Raw genomic sequence first — 18,602 nt, forward strand, 5'->3', positions numbered from 1 at the left:
TCTCTTGATCTCAAGGGTGCACATACCATTGTGATTTAATTTTGGAGCCAAGAAAGATGAAATCTTTGACAACTTCAATTTCTTCATTGTTGATCTTGATGTCAACATTCACGTTTTTTTTGCTGATGTCATGATCTTTGTCTTGTTGATGTTCGGGTGCAGTTCAACCTTCTCACTTTCTTCTTTGACTTTCCTGATCAGATGTTCAAGATCCTTCTTATTTTCAGTCAGCAGGGTGGTATCATCAGCAATCTTGGACTCATCCAGGCCTACTCGTCGCCTGATGGTTTCAGCATACATGTTAAAAGCTGCTGGTGACAGGATGCATCCTTGTCGTGTGCTCTTTCCAATCTTGAACCAATTTGTGTCTCCATAAGGCGTTCTGATCTTGATAAGAGTGATTTTATGAGTTCAGTTAGGTGTGTTGGTGTGCCCATCTCCTTCAGGCAGGTCCAGAGCTTGTTATGCTCAAGCACATCAAATACCTATGAATAATCGATGAAACACATGTAGAGATCTTTCTGGTACTCCCTAGTTTTTTCCATAATCCGTTGAAGGTTGGCATTATGATCACGAGTGCCTCTACCTTTCCTGAAGCCAGCATGCACATCTGACAACTCCCTGTTGATGGTTATACTCAAGCACTGCTGAATGATCTTCAGTAGGATTTTGCTTGCATGTGGTGTCAGAGTTATGGTGCAGTAATTTGTGCAGTTCTTTTTATCCCCCTTTTTTGGAATTAGGATGAAAACTGAGCTTTTCCATTCTTTTGGCCACTCACATGTTTTCCATATACATTGGCATAATGCTGTTAATGCTGCCACTGGTATGGGCTTGAGCAAATCTGTTGGTGTACCATCAATTCCTGGTGCTTTTCGGTTGGCTAATTGCTTCATTGCCCACATGATTTCTTCCTCCAGAATATTTGGTTCCAGCTCCAGTATATCATCCTTGTCTATCAGATGGGTCTGTTCAACTTCATATAATTTCTCTGTATATTCTTTCCACCGATAACAGGAACAGACAATTATTCCATTGCAGAGACTATAATAAACACAACCCAAACAATAAACAGAGGAGAAAGGCCTCTATTTATTTGTCTCTTGATATACCACTGAAGACTCAATCACACCCAAACTCTACACAAAAGAATGTGGTGATTAGCTTTTTAGTCACTCTTTGTTGATTCAACGTTAACACCCTCCAGCACATGAGGCTCTGGCATCTACCCTGGCTTCTCTTCTGTGTGACTCTCTGACATAGTATATCAGAGCAGACAGGATGGTAAGTACTGACCACAGGCTTCTTCACCAGCGTCCACCCTGGCTTTTGCACCACATGCCCCAGTGATGTCACCAGGGAGTAGAGTTAGGACTGTCCTTGATGGCAGGTAAAAAAACGCATGGTGCAGCTGTTTACCAGCAGGGTCTGGGAAGATAGCAGCTGTCATAGGAGGCAGGATGGTACATGCTGGCCTTTCTCACACCAGTGTCCAACCCAACCTCTTCACTGCATGCCCCAAGTGAAATCACCAGGAGATTGGGTTGATATTGTCCCAGCTGACGGGGGGGGGGGGGAACACACACTGCACTTAAACTCACATTGAACGATTTTTATTCTCCTAATTCTTACCAGGTACCTTTCTATGCTGCCTTGTAGAGGGTCTTAAAACGAGTTTTTGAGTTCTGCATATTTAAGGAGGAGACTGGAACACATCTTTAAATCAGGTGTGGACAAATCAAGACCATCTTCTGTCAGTAGGGATGATAACAAACTGGGTGTCAGCTAGACATGACTTATATAGTCAGATTGATTTCTTCATGTTAGCACTGACTTTGTGGCATTCTCGCGGGATGTCTCTTGATACAACCCCTTCTACCTCCACTTCAGCACAGGTAATGTTTGTTTGTGTAGTTCTAGCTGGAGACTTAATCTCTTTTTTTTTTCCTTTCCTGTAGGGATTTGGTCAGGGAGTCCCTTAGAGAATATCATATCTTTAGCCCTCCCAGGGAATGTAATTCACTGTTTAGAGAGAAGGATTCTAAGGTGATGCCGAAGGACCATATAATTTCACACATTAGGAAAGTTAAGAAGAGCAAGATGTTGGCAACTTGAGAGAGAGCACAAAGCTTAAGGGCCCAAAGAGGATATTCAGGAACCTCTAGGGATAATCTTGCTACTCTAGAAATTGGTGAGTTACTTGAGGTGACTAAGACAGATTTTATGAGCATAACAATAAGATGGGGGCCTATGCTTCCTGAGCCATGTGAAAGATGTGCCATCACAGACAGGTGGAGAGATTAAGTACAAGATGTTGGGTTTTATTGAGCATTTTGATGCCTTGTATGCAACAGGTCATCCACCTATCCAGGCTGAGCTGGAGGGGGCTTTTTTATTTTCAGAGCCTCAGACCGTCCTCTCTGATGCTGGAACAAGTGAAAAGGTTGGGTGCTCCTGTTACTCTATGAGATTTGTATCAAACGGGGATCATTGAGGACTGTTCACTGGGTAATAATACTCAGAGAATACTTGATTCACCTTGCTCATTGTAAGGCCTCCTGGGGGTGTATATATTGATTGATTCAGAGAAAGCCTTTGATAGGTTGAGTTGGTCATTTTTATGCTCTTGTTCTTGACCACTTTGGTTTTCCTTCTCTCTTTGGATTGAATGAGGGATTTGTACTCTAGCCCTAGAACATAGCTTCTGATTAATGGATGGCTGACTGATTCATTTGATATATATCATTGTGCTAGGTAGGGCAGCCCCTTATCTTCCCTGCTTTTTAGTCTAACAGTTGAGCCCTTGGCACAGAAGATTTAGTCTAATCCCAGTATTCAAGGTTTTAATCTAGGGAGTGCTCTCATTAAATTAGTTTGTATGCAGATATTTTGCTTTTTCCTACCAGGGTAGATCAGTTGGTCAAACCATTACTAGACATATTGTGGTAATATGGCAGGGTATTGGGTAGCTTCCCTGATTTCTCCAGAGCTGTTGGGTTTTAAGGTTGTAGCCACAAGGTTCTGGTATTTGAATATCCAGATTATTCCTAAATTCTCAGATCTTTTTAGGGCCAATTACATCTCTGTTCTGTTAAATAGAATATTGGCAAGTGAGGAGTTCGTAGTGTTGTGTTGAACTGTTTGGAACAGCTCAACTTATAGAAGGTGAATATTCTTCCCAGGTTTTGTTTTCGTGCCATGTGACATTTCTGATTGAATGTTTTCCAGCTTCAGTAGGTGGGTGTACTGTGTTAGATATGGAACAACAGAAAGCCTTGGATATGGCTCTCCCAGCTGTTGATGCCTAAAACGTGTGGTGATTTGGCTCAGTCTAACCTGCAGTGTTATAACTGGGGCACCAGCTTAGCATGTTTGAAAGACCTGTAGGAAGGGAAAGGAAGCCATACCGGGAGGCGCTTAGTGGAATTACAAGCAGTAGAAGGTTAGTATTTTGCTTACTGAACCTCCAGAATTGCCATACTGTAGAGTAATATGTAGAAAATAGGCCTAGCCTGGCACATGCATTTAAACTGTGGTGGCAAATTTTTAAGTTTTTGGGCAGCATGCCCCATTAGCTCTTGTCTATACAAACCTAAACATTTCAGCCTGTATAATAGTAAATGGAGTTTGACTGAGAAGAGAAGGGACTTAAGGGTGTCTGGCAATTCTATTCAAAGAGCATAACATACTCCTTTAAAGAACGCTAGTCTGAATTCACAATCTGCTTATTTCCAACAGAGACGGCTGTTAACGCGAACTGATTGAAGAGCCTGGAGGCAATAGGGGAAGAATTATTTCTTGCTTATATTGGTGAGTAAGTTTGGGGAAAACCACTACAAGGAGACTGACAGACTGTCCAAATGAGGACTTGGGCCTTGAGTTGGGGGAACAGGACTGAAAATTGATGTGCAGTTTAGGAACATCTTAAGGCCTGTTTGTTTCAGAAAGACACTCATAATTTAATTTAGCCTGGTAGGGTTCTAGATGTGGAGTTTGAATAAAGCTCTCATGTTTTATGTGTTGTTTTATGTTCTTAATGGTGTGTTTTATTGTAATACGCCATGAACAGTCATTTTTTAAAAATAAATAAATATGGAATCAGCATTTAAAGTTGTCTCAGAAGAGTGGACCCTACAGGTGGCCTGGCACAGACTTTCATATGTGGTAGTTTTGCCCTGTGGTATATAAGAATTCCGGAAGATGGTTGGGGAAATGTTTAGAAAGGTCGCTGGTAGCAGACTGAGCTTACACCTGAAGTGGGCCTTCCAGGAAGGTGGTCAGAGGTTATAACTAGCAGCCAGGTTTACAGCTGCCACATTCTAGAAGGTCTGCTTCCTGCTCTGGTACCTGGTTGCACCAGATTCAAGAGAGTCACAGTAGGGAGGATCATCTCAGTGCCTCTGAAGGGTTGTGTTCATATTTGAGAACCCTTTTGGCAGGTTGTAGCTAAGGATATCAACAAGATTTAAATTTATTGCCTTTTTTTATAGTCCTGATCCACTGGCTGCTTAGCCACCCAACCAGTGATTATCTCAATTTTTACGAACATATTTGTGTACTTACATTGTATGTTCTGCATTGAGCTCCTGTAAACTGACATATGTATTCTGCTGTGTTTGAGTTTATAAATGTAAAAAAAAAAAAAAGCATAATTCCGATAGATGTATCTCCTCTTTCTGTTAGGATCTTAGGCATAGTCTTTGATTCAAAACTTACTTTCAAACTGCAGATTGATAACATGATTGAATCTTCCTTTTTTGCTCTCTTTTGTCATTTATTTATTTGGCTTTTGCTCACATCTTTTTCAGTAGTATCTTAAGGTGAGTTGCAGTCAGGTACTCTGGGTATTTCTCTGTCCCTGGAGGGATCACAGTCTGGTATGTTCAGTTTAGCCTTTCTTTTCACCTCAATCTGTTCTCTCATTTTGGCACTTGTTATAACTAGGTTGGACTACTGTAATTCTTTGTATGCAGGCCTTCCACTCCGTTCTTTAAGCGTCTTCAGCTAATCCAGTCAACATCAGTCAAACTCACCCATCATGCGCATCATTTTGATAGTTGTTACTCCTCTGTTTGAAACACTGTCTTCCAGTTTCCTATCGTATTAGGTACAAGCTTCTTATGCTTGCTTTTAAGGGCCGCAGCCCCACAGCTCCCACTTACCTGCACAGACTCCTTGTTCCCTATAACCCTTCAAGCTCCCTCCAATCCTCTTCAGGTAATTTATTTATTTGTAGCATTTGTATCCCACATTTTCCCACCAATTTGCAGGCTCAATGTGGCTTACATTTGCCGTAATGGCGGTTGCCATTTCCAGGTAACAGAATTACAAATGGTGTTGCATTAAGGTGTGTTCCCCATCTACAGCTCTTCACTTATCTATTTCCTGATATACCTCTTTCAGTTATTTAGGCCCCAGGTTATGGAACGATCTCTTCTCTCTCTTCCCCCCCCCCCCCCCCCCCCCCCACCAACATCTTAGAATTGATATGCCCCTTCAGTCTTTCAAAGCACTTTTGAAAACTTTCCTCTTCTCCGATTTTCGCTCTGTTTAATTGTCCTCTCCTTTCTTGTTTTCCTTCTTCGTTTTTTTTTCCCTCTGCCCCCACCCACAGTTTCAGAATGAGAAGAATTTTGTTTTTATTGTTGTAAATCACTTAGTTGCCTGTATAGGCTCAATTTGCAGTATACGAAATGTCTGGGAAAAAATTAAATACAGGAAATCATTAGAGCCAAAAAACAATCCTTCAGAAAGTGGAGAAGAGAACCAACTGAAAGTAACAGGATAGATCATAAGGAATGCCAAGTCAAATGCAAAGCGGAGATAAGGAGGGCAAAAAAGGACTTTGAGAAGAAATTAGCGTTGGAAGCAAAAATACATAGTAAAAACTTTTTTAGATACATTAAAAGCAGGAAACCGGCCAAAGAGTCGGTTGGGCCGCTGGACGAAAATGGTGTTAAAGGGGCGATCAAGGAGGACAAAGCCGTAGCGGAGAAATTAAATGAATTCTTTGCTTCGGTCTTCACCGAGGAGGATTTGGGGGGGACACCGGTGCCGGAAAGAATATTTGAAGCGGGGGAGTCGGAGAAACTAAACAAATTCTCTGTAACCTTGGAGGATGTAATGGGTCAGTTCAGCAAGCTGAAGAGTAGTAAATCACCGGGACCTGATGGTATTCATCCCAGAGTATTAATAGAACTAAAAAATGAACTTGCGGAGCTACTGTTAGAAATATGCAATCTGTCCCTAAAATCGAGTGTAATACCGGAAGACTGGAGGGTAGCCAATGTTACTCCGATTTTTAAGAAAGGTTCCAGAGGAGATCCGGGAAATTATAGACCGGTGAGTCTGACGTCGGTGCCGGGCAAGATGGTGGAGGCTATTATTAAGAATAAAATTGCAGAGCATATACAAAAACATGGACTGATGAGACAAAGTCAGCACGGATTTAGTGAAGGGAAGTCTTGCCTCACCAATCTAATGCATTTTTTTGAGGGGGTAAGCAAACATGTGGACAATGGGGAGCCGGTTGATATTGTATATCTGGATTTTCAGAAGGCGTTTGACAAAGTGCCGCACGAAAGACTCCTGAAGAAATTGCAGAGTCATGGAATCGGAGGTAGGGTATTATTATGGATTAAGAACTGGTTGAAAGATAGGAAGCAGAGAGTAGGATTGCGTGGCCAGTATTCTCAGTGGAGGAGGGTAGTTAGTGGGGTCCCGCAGGGGTCTGTGCTGGGTCCGTTGCTTTTTAATGTATTTATAAATGACCTAGAGATGGGAATAACTAGTGAGGTAATTAAATTCGCCGATGACACAAAATTATTCAGGGTCGTCAAGTCGCAGGAGGAATGTGAACGATTACAGGAGGACCTTGCGAGACTGGGAGAATGGGCGTGCAAGTGGCAGATGAAGTTCAATGTTGACAAGTGCAAAGTGATGCATGTGGGTAAGAGGAACCCGAATTATAGCTACGTCTTGCAAGGTTCCGCGTTAGGAGTTACGGATCAAGAAAGGGATCTGGGTGTCGTCGTCGATGATACGCTGAAACCTTCTGCTCAGTGTGCTGCTGCGGCTAGGAAAGCGAATAGAATGTTGGGTGTTATTAAGAAGGGTATGGAGTCCAGGTGTGCGGATGTTATAATGCCGTTGTATCGCTCCATGGTGCGACCGCACCTGGAGTATTGTGTTCAGTACTGGTCTCCGTATCTCAAAAAAGATATAGTAGAATTGGAAAAGGTACAGCGAAGGGCGACGAAAATGATAGTGGGGATGGGACGACTTTCCTATGAAGAGAGGCTGAGAAGGCTAGGGCTTTTCAGCTTGGAGAAGAGACGGCTGAGGGGAGATATGATAGAAGTGTATAAAATAATGAGTGGAATGGATCGGGTGGATGTGAAGCGACTGTTCACGCTATCCAAAAATACTAGGACTAGAGGGCATGAGTTGAAGCTACAGTGTGGTAAATTTAAAACGAATCGGAGAAAATTTTTCTTCACCCAACGTGTAATTAGACTCTGGAATTCATTGCCGGAGAACGTGGTACGGGCGGTTAGCTTGACGGAGTTTAAAAAGGGGTTAGATAGATTCCTAAAGGACAAGTCCATAGACCGCTATTAAATGGACTGGAAAAATTCCTCATTTTTAGGTATAACTTGTCTGGAATGTTTTTACGTTTGGGGAGCGTGCCAGGTGCCCTTGACCTGGATTGGCCACTGTCGGTGACAGGATGCTGGGCTAGATGGACCTTTGGTCTTTCCCAGTATGGCACTACTTATGTACTTATGTACTTATGCATAAATAAACTTAAGAGAACTGTGTGCTCATGACATTTACTATGAGTTATTCAGGGCCTAGCAGAGAGATTTTGAAGATGGAAATAAACCAGTGAAAATGCTCACCCTGATGCTTAGGAACCGAAGGAGTGGGTGAGATGATTCTGTCTGTATGGGCATAGCGGGAGGGACCAATTTGCCAGTTTCTACCAGTACTTATATACGAGCAGGATGCCAGGATTATCAGGTTTCAAGTTTAATCCGAATTTGATATACTGCAGATCAGGCAACCATCTCAGCATTGTACAATCATATATTTGAAGAGAAAAGGTTACACTAGGAATATTCAGAAAGGAAGAGGGTGGAAATAGGATAGAGGATTATGCTTTACTCAAGACTACCTCCAGGAAGCAGGCGAAAGCCTGGCTCTTCTCTCAAGCCTTTAATATATGTGGCAACTGTCTATCCACTCACTCCACACCTAGACTAAGCTTACTGCACACCTTTTAACTTAGACCAGGACCAGGTCCTCCTACCTTATTCAACTGTACATTAATTTTCCTTCTATTTAGCCACTCATTTATTCTGATGCCTTTGTCCTACCCATCTTGCCTGTCTGTCTCCTGCACTTGCCCCCCCCCCCCCCCCCCCCCCAGCTGTCTATTTGGATGTTTTGTTTTATTGTACAGACACTGTGAACATCATGACTGTTATATGAATGTTCTTCCACGCTGCCCATTTATTTTTATTTATTTAAAATATTTATAACCCGCTCAATCCAATGTAGGTGGGATACAAGCAAACAATCACAAAACAGACAAACAATAAACAAAATAAAATGCAACAGTACAGGAGCAGATCAAACTATGCAAATGCTGTCTGAAATAGTTTCTTCACCTGGTGGTGGAAAGTGCAGTGCTTAATCTGCATTTTGAGCTCGCTTGTAAGCTGATCCCATAGAAAAGGTCCAGCAATAGAAGAATGACCTGGTGACAGGTTTCAGCCAACCTACAAGAATGAGGCGGTCAGTCGTAGTAACTGAGAAATAAAGTTGTAAACATGAACAAAATCAGAAGGGGCATCACCTCCCAAAGCTTTAAAAATTAAACACAACACCTTGAATGTCACATGCCAGAAAACTGGCAACCAATGCATGCCGAAAGGAGTGGGGCAACATGATCAAAATGAGACAGATGCCCAATGAAACGGTTGCCAAATTTTGAGAGCTTTTCTCCGAGAGAGGCAGACCCAGCAGCTGTATCACATGCATCATTATTATTCTGCTGACATTTTATCATTGTGTAATATGAATACTCTGTTATGCTGTTGTAATATGTATACTTTTTGTACTGTATTGCTATTACTGGGATTTAATTTGCCTGTTTACCTTATTGATTGTATTTCATGGCTTACATTTGTCATTTTACTGTTAAGCTATTATTAGCAGTGTAAGTTGTTTATATCAAGCTGTACCTGTTGTACACTGCCTTGGGTGAATCTTTTCATAAAAGTGGTAAATAAATCCCAATCAGTAAATAAATGTCACCGTAGGGAATGCAACAGTTGAAGTCTATTTTAAACTCTGTCACTTTTCCAGCCATCTCCCAGGAGATGCAGCAGACATTGAATGCTAAGATAACACTTGAAGTAAAGTAGCAATTCAGGGATTAGCTTCTGATATATATTGCCAGAGTTAGATGAGAGATGTATCTGTCCTAGCTGATCCCCTGACTAGATGGCTTGGGGCTTATTTTACAAAGCGGCACTACCGATTAGCATCACGCCGAATGCAAAGAAGCCCATCCTATTCCCATGAGCACTTCTTCGCATTCAGCGCTTGCTAATCAGTAGTGGTACACAGGTTGGGGGGGAGGGTCATAATTATTATCACTGTCTTATCACTCATTCCTAACAAAGGGAAATATAAAATAGTTTACGAATTGTATAGGCCCATTTTACTCCATAAATTGATTATAAAGATCTTAGCACGGCTGTTGAGGGTCTTACTGGTCCTGGTTCTCTAGACCTGGCCGGATTTCTGTTAGGAAGCCAACAACATTAAGAGGATATTTCATCTAATCGAGGCAGCAAGGAAAGGAGTGGAGGAGTAGCCTAATGGTTATTACAGTGGGTTCGGTTCCCACTGCAGCTGCTTGTGACCTTGGGCAAGTCGCTTTATCCTCCATTTCCCCAGGTACAAAAATGTAGATTGTGAGCCCTCTAGGAACAGAGAAGATACCTGTATATAATATGTAAATCACTTTGGCTGTACCACAGGTATATCAAATTCATGACCCTCGCCGTTACCCCTATGGTATTCCAACTGTGTTATTAGCCACTGACATGGATAACGCCTTCAATGGGGTACATTGATTATTTATGATAAGGGCACTCCAAAAGATGGTTTGGGGGCTAATTTTATTTCTTCAATTAAGCAAATATATTCTTATCCTGAAGCTTGTGTGAAAATGAATGGTGGTGGTTTGACCTGTTACGTTGGGAGGAGAACCTGTCAGTGGTATCTTTTATCATTTTATTGTTTTCACTCTCCATGCAACCATTTGTGGGCAAAAAGTGATGAAAGCAGGGTGGCAAATAAGCAAACACACCATCTACTGTGTCTGCTGATTTTGTATCGCTGAGTATCACTAAGCCTGAGATTAGTGAAGTTATTTCAGTATTTGGGGCAGGTAACAGTTTTTAAGATTAATATTGGCAAAATGGAAATATTGAATGAGCACTTCATGAGGCTGAATTTATTTAATTGGGCACAAGACTGTATCAAGTACCTAGGAGTAAATGTCCCTTAGGAAGAGACTCTAAGCCAAATTATGATTAATGTTGCCCCTTAAAAAGATATTGGAAGGCTTGGATAAATGGGAGAATTGCCACTATTAGAATGAAAAGTCCTGCTCCCTTTTTAAAATATATACACCAAGCATTGCCTGTGGATATGCCAAAGAAAGTCTTAATGATGCTTCACAGGAAAGTTTTCTAGTTTATCTGCTAGAGGAGACCACACTTCTAGGGCTGTATTATTTCCAGGGGATGTGATGTAGAAGATTGGAAGTGCCCAGTCTATTGCTACTCTAACAGGTGGCCCACTTGACAGTTATTTTGAAATGGCAAAAGATATGAAGGATCAAAGATGGTTTCAAATAGAGCAGCACTATATGTAACGTGGAGGTCACTGGAAACCTCTCATTTGTGTGTCACTGGGGGGAGGGGTCAAGCTAAGGTTGCATTTTTCCTTGCATGCACTAATAAGATTTTTTTTTTTTTTAGTTCCAATATTTTTATTGTGTTTTATAAATGATAACAAATGGCTAAAATAAAGCAATTAGCCAGCTTAACAAGTTAACAGTAACAAGCATCAGCATACATGTTCAAGTTAGGGCAAGTCCGGGATTATTTCGATAACAGATCATAATCATAAGTCACAGGAGTAATACATAATTTCAATTCTGGCAAAGGTTATTACATAGTGGGTTTAGTAAAGGAGACCATATTTTGTTGTACTTAACAAGTGAGTTATGTTTTTCAGACGCAGCATATTCATATTTAGCTAAAATACACACAGAATTCCACCATGATAAATAAGTTACTTTGTCAAGATCTTTCCAACAAAAGAAAAGTGTTCTAAGGGCTTGATGTAACATTAAATCCAGTAATTGTGCTTGATATTTGTCTATTGATGATTGTAACATTAGTGATCCACATATAACTATATTATATGATAAAACATCTTGAATATTCAAGGTGGAATATATTGGGGCTTATTTTCAAAGCACTTAGCCTCCCAAAGTTCCATAGAAACGTATGGAACTTTGGGAGGCTAAGTGCTTTGAAAATATGCCTCATTGTGTCCCATACAGAATTCCAATATTCTTGAATATATGGGCAAGAATAGATGATATGTTTAAGATTTCCAACATCTTTTTCACAGGTCCAGCATTTATTCGCACTGTTTTTTGGTTTTATTGTGTTCAATTTGGCGAGTTTAGCAAGAGTCCATAGGGCTCTGTGTGCTAAGTAGAACATAGATTGTGAAATGGACACTGATTTGGTGGTATGAGTAATTTTAAACCAAAATTTTTCCCAAGTTTTTTCATCTAGTTGGGCATTTAGATCACATTCCCATGATTACATGGTATTAGTAGGTTCTTTGAATTTAGCTAACTGTAGTATTTTGTACCATTTAGATGCGACTTTTTTGGAAGTCATAAAAGACTTGCAAAGTTGCCAACAAGAAGGGTAATCAATAGTTAATTTTTTTATATCTACGGAGTTAGTTACACAGTGTTTGAGTTGAACCCATTTGTAGTATTGAGAACTTTTAAGACCATATTTTATACTTATTTGGGCAAAAGGTAGCCAAGAATTATCTTTTATAACATCATTGAGAGTCCATATACCAGCTTTTTTCCAAGTATTCCAATTTATGCAACAATTGTTAATTTTGAATTTTGGATTGTTCCAAATTGGGATGTACATAGTATGTGTTATGGGATGTGTGACAACTGAATCAAGTTCATTAAAAACAGTTCTAAGAGTTTTAAACAAAACATTAGAAGAAACATTAGTCTTTTGAGACCAAGGGAAGAAATGTGTGGGTGTGTCTGGTTGCTTTAGCATTTCAATCTAGAACCATGATGAGGTGTTGAGTTGTTCTTTATCATACATAAATGCTGAGTTTTGCTTTAGGAGAAAAGATATGTGATAATCATAGAAACTAGGAAAATTGGCACCACCTTTTAGTGGACATGCCTTCAATTTTTTAACTGAAATTCTAGGTGTTTTATTTTTCCATAAAAATTGTACTAATTTAGCTTCAACCTTCTTATATGTTGTTGGATTTAGTAACATAGGTAGCATGCTAAGAATGTAGTTAATTTTTGGCACTATCATCATTTTTATGGTTTCTAGACTACCCCACCAATTAAGCCTTAATGGTGACCATTTTTGAGTTAGTAATTCAGTAATTTTAATTATATTTTCAGAGTTATATTTAATAGTGTCCTCAATAGTGGGGCCAAATAAAACTCCCAAATACTTAATTTGATTATCATTCCATTGAAAATTATATTGTTGAATAATATGTTTCAGATGAACACAATTTATGGGCAAAAGTTCCATTTTTGTGGTATTTAATTTATAACCGGATATTTTGGCATATTTAGATATTAAACACAGTATGTGAGGGATTGATGTAGGAGAGGTGAATAGTAGGACATCATCTGCATACGCAGCTAATTTAATGTTTTGTTGACCAATTTTAACGCCACTGATAAGGGGGTGTTGATGAATCGCTGTTAATAATGGTTCAAGGGCTATATTAAATAATAATGGAGATAAGGGACAACCCTGTCTAGTGCCCCTTGTTGGTGTAAAAGGCTTAGAAATTACATCATTAATTTGAATAAATGTAGTTGGGGAGGTATACAGGACTTTAATTATATTGATTGATTGTGCAGATAAACCATACCATTGTAGTACTTTGAACAAATATGGCCATTCTACACGATCAAATGCTTTTTCAGCATCTAATCCTATTGCAACCAAAGGATCTGATGTTTCTTGTCCATGCATTAGTATGTTAGAGAAGGTTCTTGTGTTATCTGAGGAGGATCTCCCATTCATAAAACCCGTTTGATCCGGATGTATGATTTTAGGTAGGAAAAGTTGTAATCTCTCGGCAACAATTTTGGCAAATATCTTGGCATCCAAGTTTATTAAAGATAATGGTCTATAGTTTTGCACAGAACTGGGATGTTTATTAGGTTTCAATAGCACAATAATATTGGCTTCAGTAAAAGTGCCTTTTATATTACCAGTTTCTATCATGTAATTGTAATAATCACATAAAATTGGGGATAATATAGACTTAAAGGCTGAATAGAATTCAATTGGTAAACCATCCGGTCCGGGAGCCTTTTTTGTCACCATGTTAGGATAGCTATATTAATCTTGTCTATTGTGATTTTTTTTAGAAAACATCTTATTGTCTTCTTCTGTGATAGTTTGATGTTCTAGTTTTCCCAAAAAATCATAGTTTAATGACTCAGTTTCAATGTCTGAAGTATATAAGTCTTTATAAAAAGATTGGAATCTATTTGCTATGTTTATGTTATTTGTTAGAAGAACATTATTCTCATCTTTGATTGAAGAGATGTAGTTTTTTTCTTTGCGGGCTTTCAGATAATTAGCTAGGAGGTGTCCTGCTGTATTACCTTCATAGTAGTATGATGCATTGTTATTAAAAATATATTTGCTAGCTTTAGTACCTAATATTGTATTATATTTGAGTTTGGATGCCTTAAGCTCTTCTAATATGGGTATATTGTTAGTGTCACTTATATGTATTAGTTCTAAAGATTTTATTTTATTTTCTAATTCCAATATTTCATTATTTAATTCTTTATTTCTAGAGGCTGTAAATGTTATTATTTCCCCTCTTATAAACGCCTTAAAAGCATCCCAAAAATTATTCCAAGAAGTGTGATTTGGCGAGTTGAAGTGAAAATATTCTTGCATTGCTTTTGATATATATTCTATGAAATTAGGATTAGTTAGGAGTGTGGAATTAAATCTCCAACGATGTCTATTTATTTGTGTTTGGTTGATGCTGAGCTGCAGCGTAATGTGTGCGTGATCTGATAATAAAATATTGCCAATGTCCGTGTTAAGTACGTCAGATATCAAAGATGACGATATTAAGATTTAATCTTGCCTTGCCTTGATAGAAATGGAAGGATTTTTTTGTAGATGGGAGCAGCAGTGGTTGACACCTTCTCACAGTTTTGTAGTAAAAAAAAGGTACTTTACAGAGATTTGGGTAGAATTTTGGCTTTCCACATCAGACTAGTACTTAGGACCTACAAGTGCAGCATTGTCTTTGGGAAAAACAATGTGGGGCAACGTTTGGAGATTGACTATGCTCCATTTGATAGCGCAATAGCAATTAATGGGCCATAACAAAAATATGGCATATTAAGAGTTGATAACTTTAGCCCGATGGACCTTCATGTGAGATTGGCATTACCAGCTGCAAGTATTATCCAAGTTTATTAAACAGCTTGATATACCTCTCTAGGAACAATCCATCAAAGCGGTTTACAACATCTAACAATGAGAAGCAAAGAAGGATGAAAGGAGCTATGTACAAAATAGGAAAGAAATTAGGTACAGAAGAGGGAAGGAAGAGTAAGAAGCATCAGGGTGATTGCTAAAAGGTAAGTATAGACAGAAAAAGACGTTATCTGGTAGTAACAGTAGCATTAGTGGTCCGTGAAGTACAGGTAGGGCCAAATGCTAAAGCAAGCAAGTATGCCTTAAGTTGGGTTTTGAAAGTATCCAAGGAAGTTTCCAACTGGAGGGCCAAAGGAGCAGTATTCCATAATTGGGGGACCCATAACGCTAAATATTTGCTTTCATATAGAGGAGAGGTGAATAGAGGGAATTTGGAGCTGACTGGCCTGAGAAGAGCGTAGAGTCCTGAGGGGGCAGTACGGTATAAGGCATTGTAAAAGGTAGGATGGTTGCCCTAAATGGAGAGATTTATGGACCAGCAGAAGTATGTTATAGGAGATCCTATAAGAAATCGGCAGCCAAAGATCACTTCGAGTAGCACCAGTGAGTAGGTGTATAGTTACGTTCTGAGCAATGAGTGACTCTTCCCCAATTTCTGCTTCTTTATTAGAGCGAACTCCTCCTCCACAGCCAGGTAACCTTGCTAAAGTAGGAAAATCTAATTCCCTACAAGGTAATAAAAATTTCTCCCTCTTTAACTGTTTCAGTAATGGATGAACAAACTGGTGAACTTGTAAAGGAGATTCCTAAACCAGTCCAGATGGTGATTGAAAATGCTTCAGAAGGAATAGAATTTCAAGAAAAGCAAGGTACTCTGCAAAATATGTGGCAGGTTGTTAAACGGATTGATCATTCAATGCAAGGAACAGTTCCTTTGTCATTTTCTCAGGAAGGAGCTGTTAAATTCTCCGAGACTGAGAAGAGATTAGAGAACATTGAAATGAATCTAAAGAAAGCAGAAGTATCTATTAATACTTTACAAGCTGCAGTTGTGTCTTCAGTTAAAGAGAGTTCTTTGTTAAATGCTCAGTTAGAAATAATGGAAAATCATTTTCGTTCTGGAAATTTGAGGTTGTTGAATTTCCCAGTGATTCATCATTTGGCTTCATTAGAACATTTAAAAATGTATTTGAATGAAATTCAGGTGAGAATATATATTAGCATATCTGGGTTTAAAAAAGGTTTCAGCAAGTTCCTGGAGGAAACATCCATAATCTGTTATTGAGATGGACATGGAAGAAGCCACTAGTTGCCCTGGGATTGGTAACATGGAATGTTGCTACTAATTGAGTTTCTGCCAGGTACTTGTGACCTGGATTGGCCATTGTTGAAAGCAGGATACTGGGCAAGATAGACCTTTGGTCTGACCCAGTAAGGCTATTCTTATGTTCTTATTATGCATTAAAGGGTTCTAAGTAGAGAATGACATGGGGACGGGGACAGAGCCCGTGGGGACGGGGCGGGGACAAACTGTCCCCGTGTCATTCTCTAGTTCTAAGGTAACAAAGAAGGGGGAGATGAATCAACTAGTATCTGCAGATAGATTTGATGTTTCTCAAATTTAATTATCTCAGGATATTATTACTAAATGTGCTACTTTATTAGTGGCCTTTCATTCTGAAACTAAGAAGAATCAATATTGAAATTTATATTTTCCTAAAAAACAGATTCCATTCTGTGGTCAGCCAATTAATGCTTCCTGATGTGGCCAGACAAACACAGCTTTGTAGGAAACAATTTCTACAGCTTAAGCCAAAGGTCTTAGCTGTGGGAGCTACATTTTTCTGCAGATTTGCCTGTAAGTGTCTGGTCAATTATGGAAACAATAGATATGTGTTTGTTCATCCCATTCATTCACAGACTTTTATTGAACAAACCTGTTCTTCAAGGAACTGTAGCCTAGATTTTTCTTCTTCTGAGGTAGTCTATTTGTATGATTTGATTTGCCTGTCTTTCTGGATGAACATTGTGATGACAAGTCCTAAGATGTGAACTATATGATAGATAATTTTCCTTTTTGTTTCTTCTGTTTTTTGTACATTTTTTTCTTACATTTTCTTGTATGTATAATAAGTGAGGGGGGAAAAAAAAAAGAGATGATGACTTTAAAAGTTTAAATATGCTTAGCTGATAATTGTCTTTCCCTGAGTTCTGTCAGACCAGTCATGACAAATGGATTGTTCCTTTCTGCAAGCAAGTGGAGACTGCAAAACTGCTTGCTGTCTGTGTTCATCAGTATTCAGTGCTGTAGCTTGCACTTCTTTGCTCTATCTCCCTCACTTGTTCACACGTATAGCAGCTGTTCCCGTTGAAGCATGGTAACTATCATTTGGCTCAAATTAAACTGACACCCCGTTTTGGTACTGTGCACAAGGAAGCCTTCTGTTTGGATATCCTAAGGTAGAGTTCTCTGCAAGACTTTCTATAATTCAAAAATGTTTGGCCAAACAGCCAGCAAAAATGCAGCCTTCTGAGATAAAGCCTTAAGGTTGGCATGTTTGAGGATTGAAGGGACATTAAGCACTGCATTTAAATCTAATAATGGCATGCTCTGTTGCACAAAGGACTTAAGGTATCTCACTTCTGTCAGAAAGCATACTGCTCTAGGACAGTGTCTCTCCAGAGAATGCCAGAGCAGCAATCCGCACCCTGAAGGAATTAATGGAGAGACTCCTTTGAGACCCAGCCAGTAAAAATTCTATGATGTCCAGTACTTGTACCCTCAAGGTTGAAGGGGAGCAGCTTTCTTGGGGCAGAAAGCTGGCATGTACCCAGCCTTGTTTTCTTTCTTGCCAGTCGCAGGTCTCTCTGTCATAAAATTGATCAGGCTAACCAAATACTGGATGGCTGGCAACCCTAGGGGATCAGTGGACTGCTTTCCTCAAGGCCATACTGTAAAACTTCCTGTTTGAGAAAAATAAAATTGAACAAGTTGAAAAGGGCATACTTTAATAGTGTGACAAAATGGTGTGTTTTCCCTTCCTCCATTTGCAAACTCGTATGAAATATGTAAGGCCTTTATCATAACATATCAAATGATAGATACATTCCTGGTTAGAGGGAAAGTGATTTGCTGGATTCGTGGAATGGGGGAGACACTAAGAATTAAGGGGTCGATATTCAAAGTGATTTAAGCTCTGGCCAGTTAAATTGCTTATGTGAGGCTGTTCAGCTACACTGGACCAGTTAGTTCCACGGAACATCATTCCTGACCACTAAACTAAAAGTTATTTTGTGGGCATTCAGCGGGCGTAGTCGGCACTTAAGTGGTTAAGTGCCGATATTCAGCACTTAACCACCTAACTTAAGAGGTCAAATTGGAACGCATAAAAGTCAATCCTTTATGCTGCTTAAGTGCTGAATATCACACTTGACTGCATAAGAGAGCGTCTGCATAAACTCACAGTTCCAGTGCCTGGACGTGGCCCGACATTGAATATCAGGGAATAAAGCCGGTGGTGGCTAAAAAAAAAAATGCTCACCACTACCGGCTGAACATTTACCCCTTAGTGTTTGCTAAAAGTGCAGGGCTGACTTCCCAGACAGAATTGCAAAACCCATTATTTGGTGTCATGACCTGGGTAGACTTACATGGAAATGCCATTGTTCAATGCCTTTGGGGGTTGTGTGATCTTTGGCCATCATAATGGGGTCTTGGCCACGTAAAGTCTGAGCACTGTTACAGTGAAAGGAGCTAGGGATAGAAGGGAATATTAATTTTCATTGTGTTGCTTTGGT

The 18,602-nt window shown here is 39.6% G+C and overlaps 1 protein-coding gene and 1 pseudogene across 2 annotated transcripts in view; one reads left to right on the forward strand and one right to left on the reverse strand.

Moving 5' to 3' along the window:
* CSRNP2 (cysteine and serine rich nuclear protein 2) overlaps positions 1 to 18,602 on the forward strand; it is an 82,059-nt gene that overhangs the window by 37,555 nt on the left and 25,902 nt on the right. The gene's annotated exons all lie outside the window — the stretch shown is intronic.
* Positions 270 to 9,850, reverse strand: LOC115464638 (annotated as a pseudogene).

Source organism: Microcaecilia unicolor, chromosome 3 (assembly GCF_901765095.1).
Source record: "Microcaecilia unicolor chromosome 3, aMicUni1.1, whole genome shotgun sequence".
Lineage (NCBI taxonomy): Eukaryota > Metazoa > Chordata > Amphibia > Gymnophiona > Siphonopidae > Microcaecilia > Microcaecilia unicolor.